The following is an 18,076-nucleotide window of genomic DNA, read 5'->3' as shown; positions in this document are numbered from 1 at the left end:
GGTGAAGAGGGCAGCAGGTATGTGAAGGCTGTTAGAGGTCTCCGGGGCTTGGTGCATGGGGGTAGGGCATGGGATGTTCCATGCAGGGCTAGGACCTAAAGAGCTGAGTCCTCCAACCAGGAACCAGACGCTTACCTCTCTAGAGGCAGTCTGGGCCAAGGTTTCCTTGGTCACAGATGCAGTGGGTGATGGTAGCAGGTATGTGGAGGATGCTTGGGATCTCTGGAGCTTAGTGGGTAGGGTTGGGGTACAGAATGTTCCTTTCAGTTCTATAGAGCTCAATCCATCAACAAAGAACCCAGATGTTTACCTTTTCAGGGGCAGTCTGGACCAAGGCTCCAGTGGTCACAGATGCGGTGCAGGATGACAGCAGGTACCTGTAGGTTGCTAGGAATCTCTGGAGCTTGGTGTGTGGGGGTGGTGAATGGGATGTTCTCAGGGGCTTGCCTCTCCAGGGGTAGTCTGGTCAAAGCTCTGGTAGTCACAGATGCCAAAAGTGATCTTTTTTATACAGAATAAATGCATTGTTCTATGATTTCTAAACTTCTAATACATATTTAGTAGTGAGTGGACATCAATTTGCCTACTAGAACAACACCTGTCTGTTTCTGGGATCTTCTCTACTCTCAAGTATATGAAGAAGATCTGTGTTTTAATTCACTACAGATATGCAGAATGCCAACATTCTACTATTCATCTGTGTAGGACAGCCCTAGGCATTTCTGGAGATTCCAGTATCTCCAGAAAAATATCATTTTGTCATGTCTGGATGTTGGCTTTCTCATACAGCACGTCATGCACGTCCTCTCTAGGACACAATACAATTGAATGTGATAATGGTCTTATTTATGCTAGGATTTAATTTTAAAATTTTATTAATATACCTAAAATCCCTTACCATTCAAAGAAAAAAGTCATTAGGGAACACCATCAAAAAACTAATTGGAAAATTTTAATTATATAAGAGAGGTACACATACTTAAATTCCCAAATAATGTGCTATATTTAGTTACACTAAGTTTAATTTAACTTTAAAGAATAATGCTTTTGCTGCTGCCAAAAACCATTTTGATCTAAAAGTGACACAGAGTAAGTATATGTTAAATTCAAGATCTAGAAACTAAAGTCCAGTAAGGGTTCATGTTCTTTTAACATCAGAATGACATTATGGTTATGTCTTTCCATAAATGGACCATGTTATAGATGTCACCCTATTCAATGCATCTAATCAGAACAGCATCCTGGAGACCACGAGACAGAAGAACTGTCTAGAGAGTGTTGCCAAACTCATCAAGACCAGATGCACCAAGAATAAGAGTAAGAAGAGAGTGATAAAGAAGGAAGTGAGAACATCATGATTCATCTACATTGGTCCCAACTGTGGACTATATGTGACCTGAGCCTATTACTCTTGCTACATGACATTATCAGCTTTGCTGGAAGAAGCAGATGCTCTCAACACAGAGACCAGATGAACTCTTCTCTTTTCTATTGGAAAAAAACTCAACCAGTATATTTTTAAAAATGTATTTTTCTCTCCAAAAATACAGGGTGACTGCAGCTTCCCCTCCGTTCACTCTTTACAGTTCCATACACACCTCCCTCTCACACAGATTCCCTTCCCCACATGTCTAATTCCTGAAAATAGAAGGCCTCCCAGGGACATTAACCAAACACACCACAAGATACAATAATACCAGACATAAACTCTCCTATCAAGTCTGCGCAACCCAATAGGAGAAAAAGGGTGCCAAAAGCAGGCAAAAGGTCATAAAGCCAGGGTTGGAGAGATGGCTCAGAGGTTAAGAGCACTGGCTGCTCTTCCAGAGGTTCTGAGTTCAATTCCCAGCACCCACATGGTGACTCCCAACCATCTGTAATGAGATCTGATGCCCTCTTCTGGCCTGCAGGTATAATACTGTATACATAATAAATAAATGAATCTTTTAAAAAGTCTTAAAGCCAATCAATATAATCTATAAGCAGAAGTCTTGGTGCAGACTCTTATAGGCTCCATGATTGATGCTTCAGTCTCTCTGACACTCCATGAAACCTGCTCTCTTGATTCTGAAGGCTGTGCTCTCTTTTAGTTTCTGACTCTTTTCACTAGCTCAATTTCTCCTTTCTCTCTTCCACTGGGCTCCCTGAGTATGAGGGAAAGGACCTAATGTAGACCTCCAACCTTTTTATTCTGTCTATCTGTCTATCTATCTATCTATCTATCTATCTATCTATCTATCTATCTATCATCTATCTATCTATCTATCTATCTATCTATCTATCATCTATCATCTATCTACCCACCTACCTACCTACCTATCTGCCTTTTGTGTGACTGTGACTCTCTGCATCCCTTCCCAACAGATTATACATGCAGTCTCTCTTATGATGACAGGACTAAGTAGTGGAACATTTGGTTTGATGATGTCTACTTTTTTTTCTTAGTTCTTTTTATATTTGGATATTATCCTTGTGTCAGATGTGGAGTTGGTGAAATCTTTTCCCATTCTGCATGTAGGCTTCCTTTTTGTCACAATGACAGTGTCCTTTGCTTTACAGTATTTCTGTTTTGTGAGACATCATTTTTCCTTGTTGATCTTAGCGCCTACCTGTTTGGTATTCTGTTCAGGAAGTTATCTCCTACGTCATCACATTCAAGGCTATTCACCCCTTGTTCTCCCATTGGGTTCAGTGTATCTGGTTTCATGTTGAGATTTTTGATCCACTTGCACTTGAGTTTTTTGCAAGGTGGTAAATATGGATCAATTTTCATTTTTCTAATGCAGATATCAAGTTAAACAAGTATAATTTGTTGAAGATGCTTGTTTTTCCATTGTGGATATTTGGTTTCCTATTAAAAAAACTCAGGTGTCCAGTCAGGCAGTGGTGGCGCACGCCTTTAATCCCAGCACTCGGGAGGCAGAGACAGGCGGATCTCTGTGAGTTCAAGGCCAGCCTCATCTACAAGAGCTAGTTCCAGGACAGGATCTCAAAAAAAATCAGGTGTCCATAGATGTTTGGACTTATGTCTGATTCATCAATTCAATTCCATTGATCAACATATTTGTTTTAATGCCAATATCATATAGTTCTTATTACTATGGCTCTGTAGTGCAGCTTAAAAGTAGAAATGATGGTGATCTAGATGTCTAGTATTGTTCAGAATTATGTTAATTATTTTGGGTGTTTCTCTTTTACTATATAAACTTACACATTTTCCTTTCAAGATGTGTAAAGAATTGCTTTGGAATTTTGATGAGGATTGTAATGAATCTGTGAATTGTTTTGGGTAGGATGGCCAATTTTCTTTTTTTTTTATTATTTATTTATTAAAGATTTCTGTCTCCTCCCCGCCACCACCTCCCATTTCCCTCCCCCAACCAACTACCCCTCTCTCATCAACCTGAAGAGCAGTTAGGGTTCCCTGCCCTGTGGGAAGTCCAAGGACCTTCCACCTCCTTCCAGTTCTAGTAAGGTGAACAACCAAACAGCCTAGGCTCCCACAAAGCCAGTATGTGCAGTAGGATCAAAACCCAGTGCCATTGTTCTTGACTTCTCAGCAGTCCTCATTGTCCGCTATGTTCAGCGAGTCCGGTTTTATCCCATGCTGTTTCAGACCCAGTTCAGCTGGCCTTGGTGAGTTCCCGATAGAACATCCCCACTACTCAGCAGTAAAAAACAATGACTTCTTGAATTTTGCATGCAAATGGATGGAAATAGAAAACACTATCCTGAGTGAGGTAAGCCAGACCCAAAAAGAGGAATGTACTCATTCATAATTGGTTTCTAGCCATAAATAAAGGACATTGAGCCTATAATTCGTGATCCTAGAGAAGTTAAATAAAAAGGTGAACCCAAAGAAAAACATATAGTCATTCTTTTGGATATTAACCTTCATCAGGCGAAGAAAGGAGACAGAGACAGATTCCCACATTGGAGCACCGGACTGAAACCCCAAGGTCCAAATCAGGAGCAGAAGGAGAGAGAGCACGAACAAGGGACTCAGGACCGCGAGGGGTACACCCAATTTTCTATGTTAATCCAAACCATCCATGTACATAGAAGGTCTTGACATCTTCCGGTATCTTTTCAATTTCATTCTTAAGATATGTGAAGATTTTGTCAAAGAAGTCTTTTATTTACTCTGTGAGATTTACTCCAAAATATTTTATGTCATTTGTGACATTTGAAAATGGTTCTGTTTCCTTAAGATCTTTCTCAGTACATTTGACATTTATGTATAGGAGGCTACTGACTGTTTTTAGAAAATCTTATATCCAACTACTTGAAGGTGTTTATCAACTGTAGGAGGGGAGATTTAGCTTCATGTATGTTGCATCCTGATAATTCCCTAAAATTTCCTTCATACGGCTCCACGTTTTAAATCAGAATTCATTCACTCTATATTTATCCAGTGCTTGTCGCATGCTGGGAACAACACAAGACACAGCCTGTTTATCCCCAAAGACAGTACATAATCCAGGTGATGGATGGTAGTCTGTTATGTCTTACCAAAGCACATTGCACATGATGTGGAAATAATGAGATTTTTAAATCCGATTATTGCAGAGGTGAGTTTAGTCTAACAGTTTTCTTTTAGTTCATAAAGAATTGTTTGGTGTAATAATACCAATGTAACTTTTTAATCCAGCTAAATAGTATTGTTTGGGTTATAAATTTGGGTAAAATAGTTTGGTTTGGGTCATAAGCATGAAACTAAGTTTATTTGCATGAAAGGAAACAAAATCAGTATAATTTATGTGATGATTTCTTAAACTTTGTATACACATAAAGCATTCTTCAGTAGATATTAAGTCTTTTTTTTTTTTTTTTTTTTTTTGGTTTTTTCGAGACAGGGTTTCTCTGTAGCTTTGGAGCCTGTCCTGGAACTAGCTCTTGTAGACCAGGCTGGTCTCGAACTCACAGAGATCCGCCTGCCTCTGCCTCCCGAGTGCTGGGATTAAAGGCGTGCGCCACCACCGCCCGGCTAGATATTAAGTCTTAATACAGTTCATAGTACTTCTCATTTCAACACAGAAGGTGATATTATATCAGTTAGTACATGCCAAGAGATGACACTGATTGTCATATGCACGTTTGGCCAAGTGAACAAATGCACTAAAAGATGGGAAACAAAGTTAGCATTTACACAATGTGCAATTTGTGATTGGTTGATTTTTTTAAAGATTATAATGCAGTTATTTTCAGAAAAGAAAAAATCATCTTTTTCCTTTATATATTGTATAAATAAAAGTACATTTATTTTTTGAAATGAAAATACCCAATTCTTTATAAGAAGTACTTGCTCTTTATCAAAAATGTAAGTAATTAATTATTCAAGTAACTTTTTACCTATGTTACTATATGAAAAGAATTGCTTAGAAATATATGTTACTTTTTTAAACCTACTACATCTTAGGATTATCAAAAGGGAATAGAACAAATACTTTAAGTCCATTGAACAGACATTTATTCTGTTAAATTATTTTTCCTAAAGCATTACAAACATACTTTTAAAATTATCACATTTAGTAAGTTCTCTAGAACACTCTAGAAGTGAATCAAAGGGAAGCCCATAAATATATGATCCTTCAGTCTAAGTAGACTATAAGTTCTCAAGTGAAGGTGTAATTACTAATGAATCCATTTAGTGAATAGATGAAATAGGGAACAAGAATATCACAAAACTCTGTTACTCCTGTTCTCATCAATGATCACAGTTGGAAAAGGATCAATGGCATGAATTGGATCTAAGTATCTGTAAATGTTCAGGATATCTAGGCAGTTCAGTCACTAGCTGCTGTGTCCTGCAGAATGTCTCGCAGTCTCTTTCATGAATCAGGAACCCTGAAAGACCATCTCACCTTTAGGCAAGTTCAGCAGTCCTCTCTCTGCGGTTCTCTGTGTCCAGCTTATGCACCAGTCCAGGCAAGAGCAGTTTCTTGCCCAAATGGCTATCAAACTCCATAAGGAGCCTCTTTGATGCCCATCTTCCTCTTGAAGTAGATTGGTGCTGCCAGGAGCAGACGTGTCTCATTGTCATGAAAAGCCTTAAGTTATTAAGACATTAAATGCCATATTCTGTAGTCTTTGAAAGATATGAAGAATGCCTATCTGAAATTTATCTATGCACATCTAGAAAATCTAACTAACATGACTACAAGCTTGACTATTATCAATGATTATCCATTAACAACTCACATTTCCTAATTATTTTTATTTCTATTTATTTATTTATTTGCTTTTAAACCATGGATATCTTTTCTTCTTCTTTCTTTTTAATTGAGAAAAGGAAAAAAAAAAAGTTTCCGCCTCCTCCGAGCCTCCCATTTCCCTCCCCCTCCTCCCACCCTTCTTCCCCTCCCCCCACTCTTCTCCCAATCCCTCTCCAGTCCAAAGAGCAGTCAGGGTTCCCTGCCCTGTGGAAAGTCCAAGGTCCTCCCGCCTCCGTCCATATCTAGGAAGGTGAACATTCAAACTGGCCAGGCACCCACAAAGCCAGAACATGAAGTAGGATCAAAACCCGTGCCATTGTCCTTGGCCTCCCATCAGTCCTCACTGTTGGCCATGTTCAGAGAGTCCGGTTTTATCCCATGCTTTTTCAGTAACAGTCCAGCTGGCCTTGGTGAGCTCCCAATAGATCAGTCCCACTGTCTCAGTGGGTGGGTGCACCCCTCTTGGTCCCGACCTCCCTGCTCATGTTCTCCCTCCCTCTGCTCCTCATTGGGACTTTGGGAGCTCAGTCCAGTGCTCCAGTGTGGGTCTCTGTCTCTATCTCCATCCATCACCAGATGAAGGTTCTATGGTGATATGCAAGATATTCGTCAGTATTGCTATAGGATAGGGTCATTTCAGGTTCCCTAGCCTCAGTTGCCCAAGGAACTAACTAGGGACATTGCCTTGGGCTCCTGGGAGCCACTCTAGGGTCAAGTCTCTTGCCAAACCTAAGGTGGCACCCTTAATTGTGCTTCCGTGCTCCCCTATCCAACATTTCTTTATCTCAATCATCATTTTTCCACAAGTTCCCCCCCATCCTCCCCTTCTCCCTTTTCTCTCCCCATCTCCCCTTACCCCCATCCCACCCTACCCCCAAGATCCCAATTTTCTCCCCGGCAATTTTGTCTACTTCCCATTGCCAAGAGGATAACTATATGTTTTTCCTTGGGTTCACCTTCTTATTTAGCTTCTTTAGGTTCACCAATTGTAGACTCTGTGACCCTTATTTATGGCTAGAAACCAATTATGAGTGAGTACATCCCATATTCATCTTTTTGGGTCTGGGTTACCTCACTCAGGATAGTGTTTTCTATTTCCATCCATTTGCATACAAAATTTGAGAAGTCAGTGTTTTTTACCACAGCGCAGTACTCTAATATGTATATATTCCACACTTTCTTCATCCATTCTTCCATTGAAGGGCATCTAGGTTGTTTCCAGGTTCTGGCTATTACAAACAATGCTGCTATGAATATACTTTTGTTGTATGATAAGGCCTCTCTTGGGTATATTCCCAAGAGTGGTATTGCTGGGTCCAGGGGTAGGTTGATCCCTAATTTCCTGAGAAACAGAAACACTGATTTCCAAAGTGGTTGCACGAGATTGCATTCCCACCAGCAATGGATGAGTGTACCCCTTCCTCCACAGCTTCTCCAGCAAAGGCTATCATTGGAGTTTTTGATTTTAGCCATTCTGACAGGTGTAAGATGATATCTCAAAGTTGTTTTGATTTGCATTTCCCTGATCACTAAGGAGATTGAGCATGACCTTAAGTGTCTTTTGGCTATTTGAACTTCTTCTGTTGAGAATTCTCTGTTCAGTTCAGTGCCCCATTTTTTAATTGGGTTAATTAGCACTTTAAGGTCTAGTTTCTTGAGTTCTCTACATATTTTGGAGATCAGACCTTTGTCTGTTGCGGGGTTGGTGAAGAACTTCTCCCAGTCAGTAGGTTGCCTTTGTGTCTTAGTGACAGTGTCCTTTGCTTTACAGAAGCTTCTCAGTTTTAGTAGGTCCCATTTATTCAATGTTGCCCTTAATGTCTGTGCTGCTGGGGTTATACATAGGAAGCGATTTCCTGTGCCCATCTGTTGTAGGGTACTTCCCACTTTCTCTTCTATCAGGTTCAGTGTGTTCAGACTGATATTGATGTCTTTTATCCATTTGGACTTGAGTTTTGTGCATGGTGATAGATATGGGTCTATTTTCATTCTTCTACAAGTTGACATCCAGTTGTGCCAGCACCATTTGTTGAAGATGCTTTCTTTCTTCCATTGTATACTTTTAGCTCCTTTATCAAAAATGAGGTGATCATAGGTTTGTGGGTTAAAATTCGGGTCTTCTATATGATTCCATTGGTCAACTTCTCTGTTTTTATGTCAGTACCACACTGTTTTCATCACTGTAGCTCTGTAATAGAGTTTGAAGTCAGGGATGGTAATGCCTCCAGAAGATCCTTTATTGTATAGGATTGTTGTAGCTATCCTGTTTTTTTTTTGTTTTGTTTTTCCATATAAAGTTGATTATTGTCCTCTCAAGATCTGTGAAGAATTTTGATGGGACATTGATGGGGATTGCATTGAATCTATAAATTGCCTTTGGTAGAATTGCCATTTTTACTGTGTTGATCCTCCCAATCCAAGAGCAAGGGAGGTCCTTCCATTTTCTGGTATCCTCTTCAATTTCTTTCTTCAATGCCTTAAAGTTCTTGTCAAATACATCTTTCACTTCCTTGGTTAGAGTTACCCCAAGATATTTTATGCTGTTTGTGGCTATTGTGAAAGGTGAAGCTTCTCTGATTTCCCTCTCTGCTTCTATATCCTTTGTGTATAAGAGGGCGACTGATTTTTTGGAGTTGATCTTGTATCCTGCCACATTACTAAAGGTGTTTATCAGCTGTAAAAGTTCTTTGGTGGAGTTTTTGGGGTCGCTTATGTACACTATCATATCATCTGCAAATAACGAAAGTTTCACTTCTTCCTTTCCAATTCGAATCCCCTTGATCCCCTTATGTTGTCCTATTGCTATTGCTAGAAATTCAAGCACTATATTGAAGAGGTATGGCGAGAGTGGACAGCCTTGTCGTGTTCCTAGTTTAGTGGGATGGCTTTGAGTTTCTCTCCGTTTAATTTGATGTTAGCTGTCGGCTTGCTGTATATAGCTTTTATTATATTTAGGTATGACCCTTGTATCCCTAATCTCTCCAATACTTTTATTATAAAGGGATGTTGAATTTTGTCAAATGCTTTTTCAGCATCTAATGAAATGATCATATGGTTTTTGTCTTTCAGTTTATATATATGATGGATTACATTGATAGATTTTCATATGTTGAACCAGCCCTGCATCTCTGGAATGAAGCCTACTTGATCATAATGGATAATTTTTCTGATGTGTTATTGGATTCGGTTTGCCAGTATTTTGTTGAGGATTTTTGCGTCGATGTTCATGAGTGAGATTGGCCTATAATTCTCTTTCTTGGTTGAGTCTTTGTGCGGTTTTGGTATCAGAGTAACTGTAGCTTCATAAAAGGAATTTGGCAATGCCTCTTCTGTTTCTATATTGTGAAATACATTAAGGAGTATAGGTATTAGCTCTTCTTGGAAGTTCTGGTAGAATTCTGCATTGAAACCATCTGGTCCTGGGCTTTTTTTGATAGGGAGGTTTTTGATAACTGCTTCTAATTCTTCACGACTAATAGGTCTATTTAGATTGTTCACCTGGTCCTGGTTTAAGTTTGGTATATGATATTTATCTAAAAACGTGTCCATTTCTTTTATATTTTCCAGTTTTGTGGCATACTGGCTTTTGTAGTAAGATCTAACGATTCTCTGAATTTCTTCTGTGTCTGTGGTTATGTCTCCCTTTTCATTTCTGATCTTGTTAGTTTGTGTGTTCTCTTTCTGATGTTTGATTAGATTGGAGAGGGGTTTGTCAATCTTGTTGATTTTCTCCAGGAACCAGCTTTTTGTTTCATTGATTCTTTGCATTGTTTTCTGTGTTTCTATTTTGTTGATTTCAGCCCTCAGTTTGATTATTTCCAGTCTTCTACTCCTCCTAGGTGAGTCTGCTTCTTTTTTTTCTAGAGCTTTCAGGTGGGCTGTTAAGCCTCCAATGTGTGCTTTCTCTGTTTTCTTTAAGTGGGCACTTAGTGCTATGAACTTTCCTCTTAGGACTGCTTTCATAGTGTCCCATAAGTTTGAGTATGTTGTTTCTTTATTTTCATTGAATTCCAGGAAGACTTTAATTTCTTTATTTCTTCCTTAATCCAGGTATGGCTCAGTAGTTGACTGTTCAGTTTCCATGAATTTGTAGGCTTTCTGGGGGTAGCATTGTTGTTGAATTCTAACTTTAATCCTTGGTGGTTACTAATATTTTTTTGTAACTGTGGATGTTTGCTTTGTTACCAACTATGTGGTCAATTTTCGAGGAGGTTCCATGAGCTGCAGAGAAGAAGTTATATTCTTTCCTATTTGGGTGGAATGTTCTATAGATGTCTGTTAAGTCCATTTGATTCATTACCTCCATTAATTCTCTTATTTCTCTGTTAGGTTTCTGTCTGATTGACCTGTCCATTGGTGAGAGAGGAGTATTGAAGTCTCCTACTATTAGTTTGTGCGGTTTGATGGCTGCCTTGAGTTTTAGCAATGTTTCTTTTATGTATGTGGGTGCTTTTATATTAGGGGCATAGATATTCAGGATTGAGACTTCATCCTGCTGAACTGTTCCTGTTATGAGTATAAAATGCCCCTCTCCATCTCTTCTGATTGATTTAAGTTTGAAGTCAACTTTGTTAGAGAATAGTATCATCACACCTGCTTGTTTCTTAGGTCCATTTGCTTGATAAGCCTTTTTCCAGCCCTTTACTCTCAGCAGATGTCTGTCTTTGTGGTTAAGGTGTGTTTCTTGTAAACAGCAGAATGTTGGATCTTGTTTTCGTATCCAATCTCTTAGCCTGTGCCTTTTTATAGGTGAGTTGAGTCCATTGACATTAAGTGATGTTAATGATCAGTGGTTGTTAACTCCAGTCACTTTTTTTTTTTATTTTTCGAGACAGGGTTTCTCCGTAGCTTTTGGTTCCTGTCCTGGAACTAGCTCTTGTAGACCAGGCTGGCCTCGAACTCACAGAGATCCGCCTGCCTCTGCCTCCCGAGTGCTGGGATTAAAGGCGTGCGCCACCACCGCCCGGCCAGTCACTTTTTTAGTTATAGAATTTGTGTGTTTCCCTTCTTTGAGTTGTGTTGGTGAAGGGTCTCTAGATGTCTGAGTTATTGTGGTCATTGTTGGTTAGTGATTTTCCTTCTTTTACTTTCTGTAAGGCTGGATTTGTTGCTACGTATTGTTTAAATTTGTTTTTATCCTGGAATATTTTATTTTCTCCATTTATAGTGAACAAAAGCTTGGCTAGGTATAGTAGTCTGGGCTTGCATCCATGGTCTCTCAGTTTCTGCAATACATCTATCCAGGACCTTCTGGCTTTCATGGTTTCCATGGAGAAATCAGGTGTAAGTCTGATAAGTTTACCTTTATAAGTAACTTGGCCTTTTTCCTTTGCTGCTCTTAATATTCTTTATTCTGTATGCTTTGTGTTTTGATTATTATATGGCAAGGGGATGGTTTTATTTATTTATTTTTTTTGATCCAGCCTATTTAGTGTTCTGTATGCTTCTTGAACCTTCATAGGTATATCTTTCTTTAGGTTGGGAAAGTTTTCTTCTATAATTTTATTAAATATTTTCTGGACCATTGAGCTGCACTTCTTCTCCTTCTTCTACTCCTATTATTCTTAGGTTTGGTCTTTTTATTGTGTCCCAGATTTCCTGAATGTTTTGTGTTGAGAGTTTGTTGGACTTGCTGTTTTCTTTGATCAGTGTGTTTATTTTCTCTATGGTATCTTCAGAATCTGAGATTCTTTCTTCTATCTCTTGTATTCTGTTGGTTATGCTTGTTTCTGTAGTCTCTGTTTGTTTACTTAAATTTTCCATGTCCAGTCGGCCCTGTTTGTTTTCTTCTTTGCCTCCATTTCAGTTTTCAAGTCTTGAACTGTTTCCATTATCTGTTTGATTGTTTTTCCTTGGTTTTCTAGGGTATCATTCACTGATTTATTCAATTCTTCAAACTTTCTGTTATATTTCTCATCCATTTCTATAAGGGCGTTCTTTACATGATGTTTAAGGGCGTCAATCACTTTCATGAAGTCAATCTTTTCTACTTCTTCTTGATTAACGTGTTCATATCCTCCCGTTGTGAGGTCGCTGGTTTCTGGTGGCTTCATGTTGCTTTTCAGATTGTTGGGTGAATTCTTGCATTGGTGCCTGCCCATCTCTTCCTCCAAATGCTCCCCTATGGATCTTCTTTTACAGGATCAGGTCTCCTTGCCTACTGATGTACCTTCCCAGTGATGGCTCTCCCCAGTGATGGCTCTCCTGGTTCCGAGATCAGATCTCCGTGCCCAATGGTGGCTCTCCCCAATGCTGGTTCTCCTGGTGCTGAGATCAGGTCTCCGTGCTGGTTGGGTAGCTCACAAACAAAGCACCTACCTTGCTTGGTGTAGGCAGGCTGTTGAAACAAAGGAACTCCCGCCCGCTTGGTTGCCCTGAGGATTTGGTCCCAGCGCCCAGACAGGCTGAGCTGGGTGATGTTATGTGCCCAAAGAGGGCAGGGGGGCAGAAGTGGGGAGGGTTCTGGATACCAGCTGGGTGGGATAGGAAGAACGAGGCAGTATGCAGGGAGTAGAGGCCCTGCAGAGAGCCCAAGGAGGATAGGGGGTTGAGGAACTTCTGAGTTCCCTGTCCTGGGCTGCCGCCGCGGGGTCAGAAACTCACCCCAATGTTGGCTCTCTTGGCACCCTTATTTTTATTTTTTAAAATTATTTATTTTATTTATTATGTATACAATATTCTGTCTGTGTGTATGCCTACAGGCCAGAAGAGGGCACCAGACCTCATTACAGATGGTTGTGAGCCACCATGTGGTTGCTGGGAATTGAACTCAGGACCTCTGGAAGAGCAGGCAATGCCCTTAACCTCTGAGCCATCTCTACAGCTCCTGCATTACATTTTTAAATGAGCTACACAATCACAATGCCTTAATCAAGATCAGAAATACGTATACATATAACAAAATAGACCCCAAAATCTGTACCAATGCAAATTATTCATATCTATATCATATCCCCTTTAAATGTTAAAGAACATTTATAAACAATATTTGGGAATATGGGTGCTGTTATTTCTCTCCAAATTTCTTCCTGATTTCAGTGGAATCGCTGGGAGTTTCTCTCAATTCAGTTTGATGTTGTAAGTTGGCTTGCTGTATATTGCCTTTATTATGTTTTGGTATGTTTCTTGTATCCCTGCTCTCTTCAAGACCTGTTTATCCTATTTGTGGCTATTGTGAAGAGTCATTCTTCTCTGATTTCTTTCTCAGCTCATTTATCATCTGTGTACAGGAGGGCTACTGATTTTTTTGAGTTAATCTTATATCCTGCTACATTACTGAAAGTGGAAAACTTCCTTTCTAAATTATCTTCTTATGATACATAGATAGAGACATAGCTATTCCTTCACTGAAGGAGCCTCTGTTTACAGAAAAACAAACATCAAAGAAAACCATAATTGAACACAGCTCAGATATCAAAAGAGCATGGAAGCTCATTGGCAAAACAAATATTTACAAACAGCTCTTCATCTATAGGTCAAGGAACTCCACCAAAGGGATTGGGCAAGGATAATATAACTGTCAAAATATGAGGAATTTGACAGAAACATTGTCATCTAAAATGACATATTAATAGGACAGAGAAAATTTTTCACATTTCCTGCCACCAACACAAAGAATTATACCTACTGAATGCCAGAAGAAAATTACTGACACTTGGGGATAAACACTCTTAATATTTCTCAAATAGAGCAAAGTAGTCAGATTAAAATCATGTACACAAAAATTAAGTCACAGTCATGTCAGCATTAAAAATTAACAATAAAAGAAAAATACCATCTACTTGAGTGTGTAAGGCTTAAGTAATAGTATCTGATTGAGGATCAAAAGGAAAACAAGAGTGGGATAGTGATGTAATTTTATTTTAATTGAAACATATCAAAGTAAGAAAAAATAAAGTTAAAAAATACAGATCTTTTAGTAAGGGTTACTACTGAAACCACAAAACAGAATTTACAATTTAAAATAGAATTAACAGCTGCTTTCAAGAAATTCAAAGATGTTTCTATTGGAGGTTATCTATGCACGTTTGTTGAGATGTTAACAACTCCCATATTGGTGACACACAAAAAAGTTTCCCCTAAAGGTTTCAGTGTCAGTCTAAAAAAATAATTCCTGCTCACTTAAGTGTGAGGTATTCATTTATTGCTTGTTTCTTAATTGTATTGCACCAACTTTTATAATGTCTACAGATATGTCTTTCTTAGTATTCGTATGTGAGTCTTCTATTATTTTTGTCCTGTTTATGCTGATTTTATTTCTACAACTGAGTTGGGTACTGACAAACATTCTTTCATATTCTTGGATAGTTCCTAGATGTACATATACATAGAATGTTGTCAAGATTGCATGTTATAGCTTTAAAATTTGACTTGTAGGTAGTTCTTCCATAATCAACATTGTGAAGGAAGGTAAGAGATGAGGTTTTACTATACCATTAATAATGTGGTTTATTCCAGTATCAATTTTCAGATGAGTCTAAACTTTTATCACAAGGTTTGAACAACTGCTGCACATTTCTAGGGGTTCTCCAGTGTGGAGTTTACCGTGAACAAATTATCTAACACATGATGGATAGTTAAAAGCTTTCTCTCTAATACCAATTTTCTTATGTGTTTCAACTTCTGAAGAACTATTAGTGAGGTCAACTCACGTTGCATGATAGACCGTTCCTGGGAGGATGCAACACACACATTCATTTAATCTCTCTAAATGGGGACTGGCATCAGAATAAAAAATTAATGACACTGAATTCCATCTTAATGAATCTATAAGGCTTATATGTGTTACTTTCAGGATTATGGCAAATATGCTGCTTAAAGGAGGAAATCAGACTAGAAAGCAGTGGCCACTAGGAAGCTCCACCCATCATAAGATACAGCCTAAGAACTCTAGATACCCAGAACACACTGCACACAGCCTGTACAGGCAATCTACAGGTTGGAGGGCATCCATCCATTCCTGATGGGTTAGTTCTTCAAAGCCAGTTATAAGTATCATTTCTGGTCTCTGTTTTCTGTCAGGTTCCTATATTCCTAAAATGATTTAGAAACACTTCTTTCCTGATTAATGAGTTTCTATTCAGGAAGTACTGATTCAGCATCCAAGGAACTGGTATACCAAAGCACATTCAAAGACATCTTGATTTTTCATTGTTATATAAATTTGAGGTTGATACAGTAAAATATCTTAATGAAAATTTCCTACATTGTCACATTATCAGAATTTTTGCTTAGGATAAACTGCCAATAACATTTCTACACTACTTGAAGTCTTTCAGAAAGTTCAGAAGTTATGAAGTTTCTCTTGTATGGATTGGATGTGCAGTGATCTCTGAGAACAGACTTTTGGATTAAGCTATATGTCTCATTATTTACTAAGTAAACTTTTTTCTCCAGTATGAATTTTTTCAAGTATTCTTACAAGTGAAATGCAGATACTCAGCCAAATTCATTACATTAACATTTTTTCTCTCCTTTATGTATTCTCTGATGTTTTTATAAAATTTTAAACACTCAGTAAAGCATATTTCACATTCTCTGCATTTCTAAGGTTTCTCTCCTGTGTGGATTCTCTGATGTCTTCTAAGATGAGAAGAACGTGTGAAGGCTTTTGCACATTCGCTACAGTGGTAAGGTTTCTCTCCTGCATGAATTCTCTGATGCTGTGTAAGATTTGAACTCTGTGTGAAGGATTTCTCACATTCACTACATTTGTAAGGTTTGTGTCCCATATGAATTCTCTGATGCACTCCAAAGTTAGAGGCACATTTAAAGGATTTGTCACATTCACTACATTTGTAAGGTTGATGATCTGTATGAATTCTCTGATGATTTCTAAGATTAGATATGTTCGAAAAGGATTTGTCACATTCACTACATTTGTAAGGTCTCTCCCCCGTGTGAGCTCTCTGATGTACTTTAAGAAAACAGGCATGTGTAAAGGATTTATCACAATCACTGCATTTGAAAGCTTTCTCTCCTCTGTGAATTAACTGATGTTGTCTAAGATGTGAGACACATGTAAAGGATTTCTCACAAACACTACATTTGTAAAGTTCCTTCCTTGTATGAATGATCTGATGTTTCCTAAGATTTGAAGCCTGTGTAAAGGATTTCTGACATTCACTACATTTGTAAGGTGTCTCTCCTGTATGGCTTCTCTGATGTAATTTAAAATGAGAAGCAAACATAAAGGATTTCTCACATTGGCTGCACTTGTAAAGTTTCTCTCCTGTATGCATTCTCTCATGCACTTGGAGATGATATGCACATGTAAAAGACTTTTCACATGCATTACATTTGTAAGTTTTTTGTTTCATACATATTCTCTGATGTGCCCCAAGTTTGTTTTTCTGAATAAAACATTTTCCACATTCACTACATTTGTAAGGTCCCTCTCTACGATGGATTTTATAATGGATTTCAACCTGATACAATGTGCTAAGGCACTTACCACATTCTTTACATTGATAGGATTTCTTTCCAGAATGAGAGCTATCATGTTTGCTGAAACCCAAATATGACGTGAAGCATTTTCCACATTTCTTGCATTGGTATGTTTTCTCTATACTAGAGATTGGTTTCAGCATCGGTATATGTTTAGAGTCAAATGATTTACCATAGTCTGTAATTTTGTGTTGTTCCTCTCTAGTGCGAATTCTTTGACTAATGATGGAACACACATTTAACCATTTCTTACAGTCTTTATACTTGAGAAGTTCTTCACCAGTGTTCCCACTTTCATCATTCTTGAGGACTGTAGAATCAGTAGAGGCATCCCTCTGGTTACGAAATCCATATTTGTTGCAGTTCGTTGTAAGGTCACTTGTGTTATAAGGTGTACATTGGACAGTTTTAGAGGCCGTTTTCCCAATCTCATTACATTTATGTGACCTCTCTTGGATATTCACAGGGTGATAGCCAGTATGCTGTGATCCTTCACTCAAGACTTTGACACGTTCACCACATTGATGTTTTTCTGGAAAATGAGTGCAGATAAAATTCATAGGGATTGAGGCATGTTGTTTACACATTGAAGAACTGGTGTCTCCTTCAGTTCTCTAGGACAAGTAACCCTGGAATTCTTAGAAACAGAGCTCTCAGCATAGGTATTTGCATTTTACCATGATTACATGAAACCTCAGAAGAACCATTCTAACCCATCAAACTGTAAAGACTGTTAGTATTCTTCTCATTCCTATATAAAAATGTAAACCTTATAGAAGTTGGGACAAATAAGTAAAGAATGTGCTATGTAACCCAGGCTGGTCCGAAACTCATGACATCCTCTTGCCTCTGCCTCCATATTGCTAGGATTAAAATCATGCTGTCCTGTGCTAACATGACTTATTATACAGATGAAAGCTCAAAAATAAATATATGAATAAGAGCCACAGAGTCCTCACCAGAAATATTTTTCTGCTTTAAAATCTGTTTTATAAAACTCAGAAATAAATGAAATTTATTTGATATTAATAGTAATACATTCCAATCACTACATATAATATAATGCACTTTCTTGCCTTGAATATCCAACTTTTTTTGAACTCTGAAGTTTTCATTGACTAATAGAAGACTCGAGAAATGACTCACTATATAGTATTTGTTTCTCTTTCAAAGAACAAAGAATATAACAAAGGAAAAACACTGAAAAAGTTACATTTGCTGGCATAAATTCCCCCATTTCTGATAGTCTCCATATTGTTCAGAGAATTTGCATACATACAAAGTATTTAAATAGTAACGATGAGTGAGATATTCCACAAGAAGAGACTTCTTACCTACAAAAACCAGATTGTTATAATTCTCCATCATCACATCAATGCAAAGGGCCCTCCAGGAGGAATCCAGACATTCCCATT

General features: G+C 38.3%; 1 pseudogene; it reads right to left on the bottom strand.

The window, feature by feature from the left end:
- LOC121459556 overlaps positions 1–17,221 on the bottom strand; it is a 99,168-nt pseudogene extending 81,947 nt beyond the window's left edge.
- Between the last annotated feature and the right edge of the window lie 855 nt (positions 17,222–18,076).

This window comes from Microtus oregoni, unplaced genomic scaffold, assembly GCF_018167655.1.
Source record: "Microtus oregoni isolate MIOR12 unplaced genomic scaffold, Mior012 000019F_ref0000042, whole genome shotgun sequence".
Taxonomy (NCBI): Eukaryota; Metazoa; Chordata; class Mammalia; order Rodentia; family Cricetidae; genus Microtus; species Microtus oregoni.
Note: the sequence above shows the minus strand (reverse complement) of the source record. Positions and strands in the feature narration are given on the sequence as shown.